A 17081-nucleotide genomic window follows, 5' to 3' on the forward strand; every position below is an offset into this window, starting at 1 on the left:
CACAGCCGGGCTCGCCGCCCTCCCCCCGGCGCTCTGGCCGCCCTCCCCCCCGCGCCCTCCCCCCGGCTGCCGGGGGGAGAGCGGATCCCCAGCCGGGGCTCGCCGCCCTCTCGCCGCCCTGCCCCTGGCGCTCTGGCCGCCGGGGGGAGAGCGGAGCCCCCGCCGGGGCTCGCCGCCCTCTCGCCGCCCTGCCCCCGGCGCTCTGGCCGCCGGGGGGGGGGAGAGCCGAGCCCCCGCCGGGGCTCGCCGCCCTCCTCCCAGGGCTCCGGCCGCCCTCCCCTCCGGCGCCCTCCCCCCGGCCGCCGGGGGGAGAGCGGAGCCCCAGCCGGGGCTCGCCGCCCTCTCGCCGCCCTGCCCCTGGCGCTCTGGCCGCCGGGGGGAGAGCCGAGCCCCCGCCGGGGCTCGCCGCCCTCCTCCCAGGGCTCCGCCCTCCCCCCCCCCCGCGCCCTGCCCCCGGCCGCCGGGGGGAGAGCGGAGCCCCCGCCGGGGCTCCGGCCGCCCTCCCCACGGCAGGAGAGCGGAGCCCCCGCCGGGGCTCGCCACCCTCGCCCCGGGGCTCCGGCCGCCCTCCCCACGGCGGGAGAGCCCCCCCGGGCTCCGCCCCCCCCCCCCCCGCGGGGGGGGGCGGCCGGAGGCTTTTTTGCCTGGGGAGGCAAAAAAGCCAGAGCCGGCCCTGCTCAGTGCACTAGGGTGCCTTTGCCATGGCCTGGTTAAGGAATCATGGAATGAATTGGGGATCCGGAGCACTCAGATTTCCCCAGGCCCTTCAGTGTGCTTCAGAGCCTGGCCTCGCCAGAGGATGTTCCGCTAGTGCTGGACAGACACCACTGGCTCACGCGGCTCTCTTAGCCCTATCAGCTGCCTTTGCTAACACTGGCCCAGATGCCCTGGCATGGTGCTTGTGTGACTGCACTCTGATCTATGACAGGATCCAGCTGGACTAATGTTCTTCTGGCCTTGGGGCTCTCTCCCGTGGGCAGCCATTAGGTTCTGTCCCGTTGTCCCTTCCTGTGTGTGTTACGGAAGGGCAGACGGTGCGGGCTGCAGTGCTAGCAGTTTGCTGGTGACACTGAGCTCTGCATCTCATCAGCTCAGCTCTCCCAGCGTCTAACCAGGAGTGAGGCCGACTGTCCATCAGTCCAGAGGTGACACTGGCTGGCTAGTAACAAAGCCAGAAGGGATGGCAGGTGATAGCTTTTGCATACCGTCTGCCAGCAAGATGCACAGTTTGGAGGCCCTAGTGGTGTCGCAGTTGTTTCCGCAGGGTGTAGTAGCAGCTATAGCTGTGAATGCATTTTCCACATGCAGCTGGCAAAGACTCCACGGATCTGAGCCTCAATGGCCACATGAGCCACATCACCTCCGGGCTGGCTTACTGCCATATGCTCTACGTGGGACTGGAGCTGCATGGTCACCCAGTGCAACACATGACCCCTGGGATCCCATAGTCGTACTGGCTGCCTGCTGGGCCCTGGCTGCCATTCAAGCCCTGTGCGGTTTGGGACTCAGGATGTGTCTACCTTGCAGGCAGGTGAGATTGCCGTTCCTGCAGCCAGGGCCGAGCTAGCTTTGATCTAGATCAAAGTTAGCTTGAGTAACAATGGCCGGGTAGCCATGGCAGCAGGGGTCGTGCACGGGCTGACCTCCTGAGTACAGCGCCGCCCAGGACCCGTGAACTAGCTAGATCTAACCTAGCTCAGGTCTGCCTACCCCAGCTGCAGTCACACCTCCTGGCTGCAGTGTAGACGTATCATCGAAGGCCTGCTTTACGCACTAAGGCTCAGCTGAGGGACCAGAGCTGACATAGCCAGGTGGCTGGAAGCACAATGCTCAGCTCCAGAATTCATTCCCTTTGCTGGGCTGAGAGCGCCTGTGGCTGGTGAATTTCATGCATGCCTCAGGGGTCATCTGCTTGCCTCCGCATTAGCCTCAGGGCCTGGTCTGAAGCAGCAGACCATGCCCTTTAGGTGGGAGCATTTCGTTGAGCCCAAGGCCCCTGGTCTGACACTTTAGTGTGTTTAGAACAGCCCCTTTTATGGATCATAATCGGCATTTGAACCCAGGACCTTCAGCACTAAAAGCCTGAGTCTCTACCTCTTGATCGAAAGGAGCAGCTTCATTAGCTTGCAGCAGCAGTAGGGTCTTATCCTCTGTTTAGACAAGCCACTAGAAGGGGACACAGCAGCTTAGCTAGTGTGCTACATGCTCGTGTAAAGTAATGACCATGTTTTAATTCTATCAGTGAGCTTAGAACTGTTTGATAAGCACATTTCATACAGTTTAACAAATAAGCAACATACATGCATACTTAATAGGCAGGTTCCCAATGTCAGAGTCTCTCAGCTAGCCACTATAATGTACTCAATAAACATCAGTCACTAACCCCTTATCATGAAAGGGGCCCTGCTACTGGCTGGAGGAACTCCACCTCCACAGTACAAAGGGAAGGATAATTTTATGGCTCTGCGGCTCTTAATAACATGGTATAGCTAGGCCAAAAGAAGCAGGTGCAGGAGAGGAAAATAAGAGCAAGAACAGTTAATATCAAATACCCAAAGCTATTTGATTTCCAGTTGCAATGACACACATGGTCATGACATCCTTCACTGCACAGCATCTCACTGCCAGGTTCCATCAAAGAACAGGAGGCTGATGCTGCCAGTCCCCCAGACTCCAGCACTCGGACTGGGAAAGTAAAGGGTGACAGGCAAAGCAGTCACTGGGGCGGGGCAGGGCGGGGGAGGGGGGAGAGGGGAGGGCAGCGCCAGGAGGGGTCCTGTCCCCCAAGCCAGAACCATGCAGTGGAAAGGCCAAACAATCCAGATTAGATAGGAGCAATGTGCGTGGAATCATTGCGCCCACTTTGTCTGGCTTGGCAGATGCACGGATGAGCTCTGCATTGCAACATGGAGATTATCATTCATAATTGTTACTGAGTGACCCAGCACATTTTGCAAATCTCAGAGTGCTTTTCAGAAGTACAAGCAGTGCCCTTCACCAAAATGTGGCAGTTTCTGGGGTGGAACGCAGCTGCTATTTATTAGTTCACACGAACTCTATGATTGCATAAAGAAATGGAGAAGAAATGGAAAAAAGCAGTGCAGCTATAAAAGGAATAGTGGAACCGAAGAAGACAATATGTAGCTGAAATTCAGCCAGGGCACTGAAGCTAACACCTGTATTCTGGCCCTGCTATTTTTGTTAGCCACAAGTGGTCAGAAACTCAGCTTTAGAGTTTCCCTGTGACTTTGAGTCAGTGCTAACTCAGACGGCAACATCCCTAACTGCCGCATCAACACCCTTCCCTAGAGGGTGCTGGGCTTTCCCTGTATAGCCAGAAAGGTATTGCAAGGTCAAGGCCAGGAGGAGCTGGAAAGAGTCTGGAGGAGGAAAAGGGCTTGGGAGGGGAATGCCACCCTGCTACATAACAGTGCCCCCTCTGGCCGATTATGGGGCAGCGCTGCCGTAAAGATCTGAGTGTGAAACCTCCCGCACGAGGCAGGACCGTAGCCTTGAGGCATGGCAGGTGGGGGCATTGCCTCTGCTCAGGGGATGTGGCGCCTGCTCTCGGCAGTGACCGGGCAGCGGGACAAATCTGGAGGCAGCTCTGGGCTCCTGGAAAGAAACACCCTGCAGGTGGTGGAGCAGAAACCAGGGATCCTGCCACTTGCTCAGCCCCAGAGAGGCAGGGTTGCATTTAGTGCTGTAGAGCAACCCCTTGTGGGCAGTCTAGGAGCAGCACCCATGGGCCAAGTGTTGACGGAGTTGGGATGTCTCCCGACCAGAAGCAGCAATAAAATCAGGAGATGCTCAGTGCAAAATAGCAAGAGACAAAACCCACCCAGAACAGGAAAACTGGCCTCCAAGCAGCATCTGGGATGAGCATCAGATCGGTGCCTCTGGAGCTGGCATGGCTTTTAAATAAACGATGAGGCAGAGCAGACATGTGCCAGGGGGGTGGGCAGGGACATGTATAACAGTGCTATTGGCACCGGGAGTCTGAGCTACATCAGTTATTTTCCTCCCACCTCCCACTATGTGATACTAGACAAACAACCCCAGCTCGCCCATGCAGGCATCTGGGGACAAATGCCACCTAAGCCCACCCCTCTCTTGCAAGTACATGAAAGAGTGGGTGAGGCCATGTTTCCAGAGCAGTGCTGAGCATGGCCCTGCGTCCCTGGGATGACTGCAATTAATACACATGCTAAGGAAGAACGGTATGTGCAAAGTGCCCCCTGTAAAGTGGGTGCCTGTACCAGATGAAAAGGGGATCTGGATAGAAGATAACTGAAATGACAGCAAATATCTGCAGCCTTATTGTGTCATTCCCTGGCCCCTCACCCCTTAGTCACAGCTTAGCCAAGCTAGGCAGATTTCGATCCCGAGCCTGCCCCTGGTAGCTGTGGAAAGTTGCATTAATAGGCACCCCCGAAGGCAAGGCAGGGAGCACAGGGGAACCCAGCCTTGCATGTATGAGAGCATGGCTGTGGCAGAGTTTGCAAGGGACTCCTGCCAGCTAGCAGGACGCAGCCCTCAGCTGCTCCTTGTTGGGATCACGTGGCTCACACATAGAGCCTGGTCCCTCTGAGGAGGACACAAAAATCCACGAAGCGTTCTCATACCCCAGGTCCGTACCCACTTCCCAGCCCTCCTTGCCCCTATGGGTTTAAATGGGCGCTCGGGGAGTGCAGGGTTGGGCCCATCTGTGTGCACCACTGCCCTCTGCTGGAGAGAGTGCCCTGGGACGGAGCTGCAGTGCCCTCTTATCGGCCATAGCCAGGGGTGCTGGAACAAGGTGTGTAGTGGGGTGCTGAGAGCCATGGATCCAAACTGTAAAGCCTGTGGGTGATGGAAACCACTTCAAGCCAGGGGTTGTGGCAGCCCCCCAAGCACCCCTAGTTCCAGCATCCATGGCCGCAGCCTGCAGCTGAGCCCTAACCCGGCTGCAGCTAAGCCAGCATTCAGCCACAGCCCTTTGTCCCGTGGGTTCTGGGCTCCATCCCTGGTGCAGTTTGGGTGTGAGTTAGTTGATGACTATGGTGTATTTCTTGCAGACAAAGGTGTCCCTTCCACTTTCAGGGCATTGCATTGCCCTGATCAGCCCAGCTCAGCTGATTAGAAAGGAATCGGTCCCAGATCGTCTGTCACATGGCCCCTACTTGAGGGGCTTTTGTACTGTTAGAAATCCTAGGTGGAGAGATTGTTTCAGTAGTTCTTTGGGCACGGGGCTGTTTGAATGGAGAACATTTGGGTTGAGGGGAGGTTCTGATGGGCCAGTAGAACCAGGCCTGATATGGGAGTCTCAGAGCAGGTATTCGTCCCTCTGAAATCTCTCAGGATACTGTCTGAAGCTCAGCTCTTTAAATCCTGCGTAAGCGCTTTATTTTTAGCGTCCTTTCCGAATGCGCCGAGCAAGCCCTGGGAAAGCTGTATAATCCGCTTGCATGTGAGGCACCAGCTAGGCTAGGGGGCAGAGCCCAACCCAGGAACAAATCCCAGGTCAGATGCAAGAGCACCATCCTTCATCCTGCCGAAAAGGGCAAGCCAGAGGGCAATGTTTTCCCAGACTGAAAACCAAGGCCCCCAAATGACGCACACCTGGAATATCCTGTGCTCCAGAAGAGAGATGAATCTACCTCTTAGCGCATTATTTTGGGCTGGTCTGGTCTGCTTAATTCTTTTAAAATCTCCATTGGGGGTTTTATTTGAGATAAACAGCCCAGCAGTATTTTGACAGATGCATCTCTTAATTTATCTGAATTGCTTTACCTGTTTAAAGCCTGTACAAATGTACAAGTTGCCATGTTTTGTCTGTTGAGTGAAATAAATGGCTTCTTAAAAGTCTCTTGCAGACATCATACTGTGCGCACAAGATAGATGCAGGGATCCCTTTACAGAAATGCGGCTGCTTCTGAGATGGGAGGCAGCAGCTACTTATTAGCTCACAGCAACACTATGCAATGGCTTAAGAAGTACAGAAAAGTAGCATAGCTCTCAACAGCAGCAGAAGAATTTAGGGAGACAAAATGTAACTGGACTGTAGCTGCTGAAGCTAACACCCTGGCTTTGTCTGTAGTATAATTAATAACCACAATTTTACCCACCCTGGGTACTGGAATCAGCAACTTCTCTCAGCCTGCAGGTGTTTTTTCTTTCCTGCAATTTTGATCATGCTGGTCTTTGGAGTTTCCTTGTAACCAGGCTGGGCACCTCCCAAGTGCTCCCTCATGGCCTGGGGTGGCTCTGCTGGACCTTGCCTCAGTTTCCCCTTCTGGTCAGGGCCACTTAAGAACTCTGCATCACAGTCCAATGGTCATTAAAACACTCTCCCTTCTGGGGTCCAATTTATTTAGTTCTTCCACACATTGGCCCTCCAGGCCCCATCCCAGTACAATGTCTTTCGTCCTGTGAAACAGGAGGCCTCACGGCTCCTTCCCAGAGCTAGGTGCAATTCAGACCGGCCCTTTATTCCCTGCAGTATTCACCTGCTTCCTTCCATCAACTGCAGTTTCCCCTGGCATCTATCTATCTATCTATCTATATCTGCCTGCCTGGCAGTCCCACTCCTCCCAGCTAGAGCATTAGGCTCCCACTCGGGCTCCTTTTAAATCCCACACCTGACGCAGGTGTAACAGGGCAGGGCTGGCTGGACAGGGCTGGCTGACCTCAGGCCTCCTGGCCCTTAAAGGGGCAGGCTGCCCTGTTACATTCCTCTTGGGTTCCTTTGAAAGTTCTCAGGCGTCGTCTACATTTTCTCATTCTGCTCAACTAAACAGAGCAGAACCACTTCCCTACACGGCACAGCCAATCTCTGTCTGTTGCTCCAGAATGGCTGACGAGCAGAGATCGCCTCGTAGCATTAAGACCTGGCCTCTTTCACAGAACAGATCATGGCAAATTGAGGAAGCTGCTCTAATGCAGTGTGATAAACCAGGCAAGCTGAACGTAACAACAAATGGGCAAAGGACTTGTTGCACATGTTAGTCCTGCTTTTAAAACTTTTATTTTGGCCCTGCTTCTGCAAACGTGCATTTGAGCCCAAGCAGGCATTGAGCTGACACTTCTGCATGCCAGTAATTTGTCATGGGTGAGGCCTCCCAGTTATTAGTGAAGCTCTGATGTTGTAGGGCCCCATTGATGCCTTGCCAAGAGGACTTCTCCCTCCACCTCACACACTTCTTTGCTTCCTTAAAATGCATGAAGGTCTGCAAAGTTTTCTGGGTTTGCTTATTGTTTTAAATCACGATTTCTTTTCTCATTATCTTTTTAACCTTCAGGAATATCAGCCAGGTCTTGCCTTCCCTCTCCCGTTGCAAGACTCCTCGGAGGACCAGAGAACTGGAGGCAGGAGCCCTTAGTAGATTTGAAACATTCTCTCAGCCATCTGAGTTAAACAGAGGCTAACAAAAAGAACCAACTACCCCAGGGTTTTAAACAGCCTAACAGCCCCTTTGCCACTCCTTGGTAGTTCACACTTCACGCTCTGCTGTTTGCGACAGCAGGAGCCTAGAGACTTCCAGAGAAAACAGGACAGACAATATCATTAATAATAATCGTCCATCCATCCATCCCCCATCATTAAAAACCACACACTTCAGGAGGCAAAAATCCCCAACCCATTCCAGGCTCTCTTTACCCCATGTGCAGGGCCGGCTCCAGCATTTCTGCTGCCCCAAGCAAAAAAAAAAGCTGCGATCGCAATCGCGACCGGCGGCGGCAATTGGGGGGGGGGGGGGGGGAAAAAGCCGCGATTGGCAGCGGCAGTTCGGCGGCAGGTCCTTCGCTCCTAGAGGGAGTGAGGGACCTGCTGCCCCCGAATTGCCGCACGTGCCGCCCCTCTCCCTTGGTCGCCCCAAGCACCTGCTTGTTAAGCTGTTGCCTGGAGCCGGCCCTGCTCATGTGAAGACTCAAATATGGGTGCAAACTGGTTTGTGTCTTTCCTTTGCAGGCAGCCTTTCGCTCAGGAGAGACCAAACTGCGAGGAAGTGCTGGAAGCAGTGCGGAGGACGAGCACCCAAGAAAGAGGGCAGATCTCTGTGCCCTGCAGTGCGTCAGTTCAAGTTGGGAACAATTGCCATGGGACAGGATGGACTGGACGGGAATGAATGTACGTCTGAGCGGGAGCTCCCTGTGCAGCGAGAGGCTGGGAGGGGAGTGGGAGGCAGGCTTGTAAGAGTCTGTGGCGTGGTGACAGCTCTCAGACACACACACATGCTCGCTCTCTCATACACACAGATGCTCACATAGCCCTAGCAATTAGAGGCACGGTTTGCCAAGGAGGCAGGTACACTTTAGACTCTGGCTACAGCTAACTTGTCTTCACTCCCCTCCCAGCAATATCTCCATCCTGTGGTTCCCAGGTGCCAGGTTCTCGGGCTGGAAGCAGGAGTGGAGAAGTGGACTCTCCTACCCCTTTCTCAGGCAGGCTGCGGTTCTCTCCTTAGCTGTGGGGATTTATGTCCAAAGCAGAGTGCTCCTTGGGCAGCCGGCCGAGTCGTCTGTGGAGACACAGGGCTGCCTTCCACCAGCAGCCTGGGCTGAGACAGGAGAGTGCTGGGGTTTGGAAAGGTAAGTGAAATTCAAAATCATTTCAGAATAATGGATGGGGAAGGGAGCTGGGAATATCAGAGGAGGTGCACAGGTTATTCAGGTTTGAGAGAGTGACTGTGAGTTAAACTTGTGGAAGGTCAGGAAACTGGGAAAGCCTGAGTTATTTTGCAGTGGGACTAAGCATCATTGTGTAACCGGAGGTACAGCAGGGAGATCATTCTGCAATCTACTACATCTGGTGTGTAATGCATCTTTCAGTGCCCTCATGCTCCAGCTACTAAGTACGGCACGTGTTTAAAGTCCATAGTTACAGTCTAAGCCCAGAAGCTGGTGTTAAGTATAATCTTGTTTCCCACAAAGCATTCTCTGCAATTGCATTCCATCCTGATAGTCGGATTTGATTTACCGCCTGCAAATTCATTCTTTAATCAGTTTGACTGCTTGCTGAGAGGTTTATTTGAGGAGGGTTTAAAGGGACAGACACTATGACCAGAAAATGTATTCTAGCCTATTGGTATTTTCCTTAGACTGGGATACTCTGTGTAACCCAGGGCAAAGGAGACTGTAAATTTATATCCTCTTGTTTCTAAGTGCAGTGTGTGCAATGTATGGATACAGCCAAAGACTTATCTGAAGGGACGCCCCATTGACTAGACTGTCATATTTCATTGCAATGGAATGGGTGCAACCAGAGCCTTAAGAAGTAATTATTTAAAGGAATGAAATGAACAAGTATGTGACTGTTAAACCTCTTTACTTGCAAAATAAAACCTCTCCTCTCGCTCTGTCCTGGAACCTTGGTGTGGTTCTCTCTCCCTTCCGGGAAATCTTTGTGTGATATTATTGACACCCGTAAATTGTTCTGGATTCCATGTTCTCCAAATGAGCTCAGACAGGATTTAACAGCTGCTCACCAAGACGCCATCAAATTTCCACCATCAAAGTGTTCAGAGCAGAGCATTTGAAAGAAAAAAGATGTTAAAGAAACCAGCACCCTGGGAGAAAGCAGTGACATGCCAGTCTGTGTTGGTGCTGCTGGCTAGCAGGGTTGGAAGGTCAGCTGGAGGTGCAGGGGCCATGCTGAATGGGAGTGAGGGGAAAAGGCAAACAAAAGGACTTTGCGCTGACTGGGCGGGCCACGTGGGGAAGGGCTGAGGGCTAGTTCTGTAACTTCCAATGGAGCTCCAGGCATCTGCAGGGTGGTGGTTGTAATGGCATGCTAAACTGTATTGTACTGTTCAGCCATGAGGTGCCGCTGGGTGTGACATACTTTATTTAAGCTAACCTCAGCCAGACCTGGCAGAGCATTAAAGGATCTCAAAGTGAACACATATGGCGCATATAGACAGCTCTGTAGCCAGTCAATAGCTGGTACAGGAACATGACAGTGGTGAGGGACCCAGTCGTAGTGCCCCGGGGGTGGTTCTAGTCCAGGGAAGGCTTGGCACAGGACAAGTGAAGGGGATGGCTTTGCCGGTTTGAATGTCTAGCCTCACTGAAAAGCCCTGTTGCTAATCTAGCCCTGTCAGCTGATCCCCTCCACCTGTGCAGCGCACGGGATCAATTCAGGGCTGGGGTCCTGTTGGTTCTGTGTAGACACCAAAGATCCACTTGCTGCGAGGCTAGCGGCTTGCCCCAGTGTCCTTGGCCTAAATGTCCCCTCCCACCCACTGTTGGGCAGGGTGATTCATAGATGTTTAAGGACCACTGTGATCATCTAAAATAACAGGAGTACTTGTGGCACCTTAGAGACTAACAAATTTATTAGAGCATAAGCTTTCGTGGGCTACAACCCACTTCTTCGGATGCATATATAAGAAGTGGGTTGTAGCCCACGAAAGCTTATGCTCTAATAAATTTGTTAGTCTCTAAGGTGCCACAAGTACTCCTGTTATTTTTGCGGATACAGACTAACACGGCTGCTACTCTGAAACCTGTGATCATCTAGTTTGAAATCCTTCATAATACAGGACATAGGAGGGCCCTGAATTAATTCCTGTAGTTGAACTATAGCATATATCTGTGCAGGGTACCAGTTGGCTGCTGCCCAGAGGTGGCTGCATTTCAGTGCTGCAGAGTTTGCAATGTGCTTTGGGATCCTTTGGGTTGGGAAGTAGTATAGGCATTATAAGAAAGAAACTTGACTGCAGGAGCCAGGAGATGAATCTCCTACACCTGGAATGGAGGCTTTAAACAAAGAGATGCTGATTAATCATCATCCATCTGTGAAGGGCTGAAAAGGTGTTTGGGGCTGCTGGAAACAAAGACCACACATGAGAGTCAGTCCCTGTCTGGAGGAGCCTGCAGTGTGAACACCAAACCAGGGCTGCCCAAGTTGGCAACACAGCAGTAGCCTGGCCACAACCCCTTCCCCATGCCACACCCCATGTAGGAAGGACACACTCCAATGGGGCATTTCTGCTAGATTTAAGGCTGCTCTGCAGACTGGAGCAGCACAAAGCAGCCTTAATGGGGCTGAGGATCTGGCCCTGGGAGACCTAGGGGAAAGACTTAGCTTAGAAATCTAAAAATAATTCTCATTAAAGTGAGTGAGGGGTGTGAGCGCCCCAGGAGGCACGGGCTGCAGGCATGAACGGCAGGACGTGTCCCAAAACACCTGGGGTGAGGGAGGGCACTGTACACATGGCCCAAGGCAGGGGATAGATGGGGACTGAGTCAGAGGGAACGTCCTCTGCTCTGGTGAGCCCGTCCCTTACGTGCCTCACAGGTAGATGTAAGCGTGTCCAATTACACAGTCGTGTGCAACAGGGGACAGGTCTCCCTGCCCTCACCTGGGGAGCAGCGCATCCCAGACACGGGAGCGGGGAGCCCTGTGGATATGTGTGGTGGGCTCACTACAGCACTCATACATCTGCAGCCTGCATTCCCCACCACAGGGAGGCAGAGTCAACAGACCTACCATTTTTAAGGGGCCATCACTTAACTCCCATCATTGCCACATGTTGCTTTGGCCACCACAAGCATGGGGCTTGATGGGCGCAGGAGAGAGGCCTCTATCTAATACAGAGAGGGAATCTGCCTCCTCCTCCTCCTCAGCCTCGTCTTCCTCCCCCACCTCACATTTCCTGCTCAGCAGGTTCAGTGGTCAGCCTGGTTGGAAACACCCAGGCCAGCTCATCAGCACAGGGACAGGTTGTCCACCAAATGCCTGAGACCTTGCTCTTGTCCTTCACTTGATTAATCTATTCCCTGCACTGTGCAGCCATCTGCCGACTTTCTCTCTGCCAACGATCTGAGATACGCCCCAGCCACCTTCTGACTGCGTTTGCCAAATTCAGATCGGCTGGGACAAGGTCTTCTCTATGCCTTGGACAAGGACTATTGGCTCCGCTTTTCCATAGCTGAGAGGTGGCTAACGCTGTTGCTGTGGCGCTCCCAATGTTCAGCTCTCTGGGTGATGACGTGACAATGCTGGGAATGTCCAAGTGACTGCAGTGTCCAGGCAACATAGCTCTGGAAGCAGAGCGGCCTACTGGATAGCACGCTGGACAGGAGATCTGGGGTCTAACATCAGCCCTGTCATGTCCACTTGCTGTGCTCAGTTTCCCCATCTGTGAAACAGGCACAGTAACACTCATCCTGCTTTGTACAGTGCTTTGAGATCTACAGCTGATAAGAGCTAGGTGTTACAATACATGGGGAGCCATAGAGTAGCACCTGCATTGTGGCGGTAAGTGAATGATGGGTGTCTAACCACAAAGAGTTAGGGAGAGGCGGAGCTTTGGCAGTCAGGGCCGGCTCTAACTTTTTTGCCGCCCCAGGCAAAAAAGAAGAGCACCGCCCCGCCGTAACACACCCCCCCCCCCGCCCCCAGTGCCGCGCCGGGCCGCCCAAACCCCTGCCCCCGCCCCCGAGTGCCGGGTCGCCCAAAACCCCTGGAGCGCCGGGCTGCTCAAACCCCCGAGTGCCGCGCCGGGCCGCCCAAACGCCCCGCCCCCGAGCGCCTCGCTGGGCCGCCCAAACCCCCGCCCCCACCCGAGCGCCTCGCCGGGCCGCCCAAACCCCCGTGCCATGCCGGGCCGGGCTGGGCCGGGCCAGGCCGCCCAAACCCCCGCCCCCCCCAAGCGCCGCGCCGCCGAAGCCCCAGCCCCCCCCCCCCCAGCGCCGCGCCACTGAAACAAAAAAAAGCCCCTCGAGCGCCGCCCCACGAACAAAAACAAAAACACCGCAAGTGCCCCCCGCCACCCCAACATTGGCCGCCCCTTATAAGGTGCCGCCCCAAGCACGTGCTTGGTCGGCTGGTGCCTGGAGCCGGCCCTGTTGGCAGTTATCCACATCCCAAACATGCGTGTGCCTGCCCAGTTACAGGAACTGACGCGTGTGCCAGACCAGTCATGGCAGGACACCTTGGTCATTTATGGGCACTCACTCAGTCCGTGGACCCAAGCTGTGTTTAGCCAGCTATCTCCCTAACCAGCTGGATGCCTGGTAAAAAGTTGCCAGATGGCTGGGGCCTTACACATCGCCTGAGTCTTGCTCCAGGTCTCAGAGCAAGTGAGCTCATGTAACTCGCACCGCGGAGCACAACAGGAAAAAGCGACTCGCCGCAGGGCATGAGCATGTGTATGGTAAAGTAGCCCCTACCTGACTGGAGCCCGTGTCTTCTTCCAGCTCAGTGGTGTGTCAGTCCTGCCAGCGGCGACTACCAGAGCTGTGCCTACCTTCCACAGCTGGATGGAACCTAGGAGAAAAGCAAAGACGCCTGGCAGCAAAGACCTCCTGGGTTAATTCCTCTATTTCCTTTCTACCCCCAGCTAGTCTGCTGGGCAGCAGGACGTTTCCCAGTGTCAATATGACACCTATGGCCAGATCTAGGCCCCATCACAGGGAGTAGCTGCATGGTGCCTGTTCTGGGTCCCCCCCTACGTGCCCCAGTGCCTTGCATCTGGTTGCTGCTGCAGTGCTGATCGCTGAACCCCTGGGCAGCAGTGCTCAGCCCTTGCAGGCAGCTATCCATCCTGCTCCACGAATCTTTGCCCTTTAAACAGCAGCCCTTGGAGCAGTGACTGCAGGAGCTGGACGGGCGCTGGGGCTTGGCGGAGAATGTGGGCCCTGGATTACTGGCTGGTTGCACTCAGTTCTGACAGCCCATTGTTGCCCAGCACCAGGCCCACTGCTGAGGCTATGCTGGGGTTAACCCTTCCTATGCTGGGCTGAGCACAAGTGCCCAATTACCCGTGAAATGGTACAAAATGAATGCCAGTGTTCTGCAGAATATGAATCTGTGTAGCGTGGCTGAGTGATGACTGTGGGGGCAGGGGGACAGGATCGCAGGCTGCCGATATCTGGAGGAGATGCAGGAATTACAAATGTGACAATGAACACAGGCTGGGTAGCAGAGAAAATCTCCTGGGCATGCAATCGACTGGGCCCTGGAAGGCTGGCAGCACTCACTGTGCTAGCCTTGCCATAGCCAGGGAAAGCCGTCAGCAAGCAGGCGATGGAGTGGCTGGGACCTACCAGGCCCTTGCTGTCTCTCACTGCTATGATTCTAGTCACTGATCCTGTTTTCCACCCATCCTGGCTTCTACAGGTGGGCGTGCAAGATTTGCTCAGATCCAAGCCTGGCCTGGAGCATGAGGGAAGAGAGTCTGAAGGCATCCCCCTCTGCCAGCCCTCAGGGCAAGGTGGCTCTCTCACAAGTGCCCCACATGGGCAGTACTCTGCCTGACCCTTACCTGGGGCAGGGCACAGAAAGCAGGGAGGGCACAGGGAGTTGGTGCACCAGGCCAGGAAGAATTCCAGTGCCTACCTGTGTTCAGGGGAGCCCAGTGGTGGCTCTAGTCCTGCTCCCCTGGATACGTGCCTCTGCCCCTCTACACACTGGCTGGCACAGCTGGTGGACCACATGGCAGGGGAGTGAGCTGCATCCCTCCAAGGGGGTAGGAGCAGGCAGGTGGCCTCGGCTCGCCCCACAGCTTGGGGAGGCCCCCAGCATGGCTGTTAGGGTTGCCAACTTTCTACTCGCACAAAACCAAACACCCTTGCCCCGCCCCTTCTCTGAGGTCCCGCCCCCGGCTCACTCCATCCCGCCCCCCTGTTGCTCGCTCTTCCCACCCTCACTCACTCGTTCATTTTCATCGGGCTGGCTCAGGGGGTTGGGGTGCAGGAGGGGTTGATGGCTCCAGCTGGGGGGTGTGGGCTCTGGGGTGGGGCCACGGATAAGGGGTTTGGGATACAGGAGGGGGCTCCGGGCTCAGGGACAGGGCCAAGGGGTTCGGAGTGTAGCAGCGGGTGCAGGGCTGAGGTGTGTAGGCAGAGGCCTGGGGCTAAAACAGCTGTTCCCCAGCCAGTAACCCAGTGCCCTGGGGGGAATCCAGCTCTACTCGAGTGCCAGCCCAACACGGCTGGGTGCCTCCCTTTTCAGGGCCCACGGCTGGCCTGACGAGCCCCCCAGGTGCTGCAGGTTGGGGCTGATGCTGACCACAGTTCTTTAACTGCACCACGCCTGGTGGGGAAGGGCTTTCTGCCCACAAGAGCCTTCAGCAGCCAATCAGATTTCCAGTTTGCTGGCTTCTCTGTGGTGTGTAGACAGCTCCATGTGCATGGGAAGGATGGGCTTCCACAGTGGGACTGCAGCAGCCAACCTGCTGCTAGACTGAGTATGTCCCCAGGCACTCGGTGACGTGGCTCCAGCACTTGTGTTGCTTCCTCAGAACACATGTGGCTGGAGAGCAGCACCCCCTATGCTAGGATTATCCCTCGATGTTATGGAAACGCCGTTTGCATCCCTCTTCTTCTCTGGCTGCAATCTCATACGCCCTCCCTCCCGACGGCTGCCTACTGGGCAGTGCAATAACAGCTGTGACTCAGCCAGTGCTCAGGGTGCGAGTATGCGGCTGTTCTTGGCTAATGATTTGTGAGATCTTAGTAGCCCACAGAGAAATGGTGCCAGGCCCACATCCAGCCCTCCCAATGCAGGGGACAATGCCCACCATTGACTGCACTGAATACACACCGGGGCAATTTTTGTGTTGTAGAGGGACATGTTGACATATTGAGAAGATTTCAGGATGTCCATTACAAATACATACACACATCCTGCCATGGCCAGTGCTTTTATGGGAGCAGGGACAATGGAAGGGGTATCCACTGCCCCTCAGATCCTGCCAGCTAGGCAGTACCGGGACAGTGGGGAGCACACCTTGTTGCTCCTCCCAGGAGTCACATGCTCACCCAGCTGTGCATATCACAGCCAACATATGTACTAGCTGTCTGGGACATGGGACATCTAGGGGATGTGCAGAAAGCACAGGGCAGTGTGGGAGGTGGGCACAGCTCCTCGCCCTCTCTCGAGAGCTTCAGATGAAGGTGCAACCCCCCCCCCCACACACACACACACACAGTTGTGGATGTGGGATAATCTGCTCTGAATGTCACAGTTACATTGGAGGGATAAAACGTTTACAATTGATATAAATCCTCATGCTTCAGGGCATAACCCAACCACTAATGGGTGGGGTCAGGAAGAAACTTCTCACACTGGCAGGGATATGTGCGGCTTCCTCTGCAGTAGCTGGTGCTGGCAGCTGTCAGAGAGAGGGTACTGGATTGGCAGAGTACTGGTCTGCTGCTCTGAGTTGGCAACCCCCATCACAGCCTATCAGACATAGGGAGGTGTATAAACCACTGCCAATAACCCTAGCAGCTATGGTACGCCTACTGCTCTAGCAGTAACATTGTGCCCTCCTGTGCAATGGGCCCAGGCTTGAAAGTTGGGCTCTAGGATACACGGGGGGTGGGAAGATGCTAGAGACTGGGATCACGTGGTCTGTCCCAGGAATCAGAAGCTGGGGAGCAAGAGCCACACTTCAGTGCACATCTCAGCCTGCAGGACTGTGGCCCAGTTGTCTGGCTGAAGGGCACTCACACACCAGTCCCTGTCTGGTCTCCTGGTGGTATTGCACAGGCCCAGGGTATTTCAGAGTGCTCTCAAAGTCCTGTGAGCCTGGCTTGCAGGATGTGAGGTGGTGCCACTGGAACTGGGCGCATCCCAGGACACTCAGCCTGGACCGCGACCTTGGCGCCAGTGGCATCTGCGGGAGCTGCCCTTCGCATTGCCCCAAGCACTCAGCATCGCTCCAACTCTGCGCCTATTGGCTTCAGGGAGAGCCAAATTAGGCCATCACGAAGCATAGCGGAAACTCCCGCCCCTAAGCTTTACCTTCCTCTCTCAGCCAGCACAGACAGAGCCGGAGCTGACAGCACAGCTCCCATGGCCTGCAGCGGCAGCAGGAGCAGGCCCGGAGATCACATCAAGACCAGCCACTTCCTCCCTTCCGGTTGCTTCCTGTGTGGGTTAGACCGTGAGTCGCCCCAGCTCCGCTGGCTGGCCCAGCCCTGAGCCAGCGGTGCCTCCTGCTCTGAGGTCGCGGGGTCACCGTCTCTCACTGTGTTACCACACCCAGGTCCCTGCTCCCTGATGTCCTGAGACCATCCTACTTCACCTTTCTCCCGCTGGCTCTTTCTTTGGCTCCTGCAGGCTCCTGGATGTCAGGGGGCCCTTC

Source organism: Emys orbicularis, chromosome 10 (assembly GCF_028017835.1).
Source record: "Emys orbicularis isolate rEmyOrb1 chromosome 10, rEmyOrb1.hap1, whole genome shotgun sequence".
NCBI classification, from domain to species: Eukaryota; Metazoa; Chordata; order Testudines; family Emydidae; genus Emys; species Emys orbicularis.